Genomic DNA, 203 nt, shown 5'->3' with positions numbered 1-203 from the left:
ATGGGGCACCTGGGGTCCCCCAATCCCAGGGAATGTCTTCCCGGTGTTCCACAGGCCTGGGACCTGGGCAAGGGGCTGCGGCTGCCGCAGGTCACCCAGTCGGGGGTGGCGGTGCTGGCGCTGTCCTTGGTGTCCTCCGCCGCCCTCGCCGCCCTCTGAGCGCCCGCCGGGAATGCCGGGAATCCTGGGAATGCCGCGCCGGC

Source organism: Neopelma chrysocephalum, unplaced genomic scaffold, assembly GCF_003984885.1.
Source record: "Neopelma chrysocephalum unplaced genomic scaffold, ASM398488v2 Primary Assembly neopelma1_94009, whole genome shotgun sequence".
Lineage (NCBI taxonomy): Eukaryota > Metazoa > Chordata > Aves > Passeriformes > Pipridae > Neopelma > Neopelma chrysocephalum.
The sequence above is the reverse complement of the archived record's forward strand: the minus strand, read 5'-3'. Positions refer to the sequence as shown.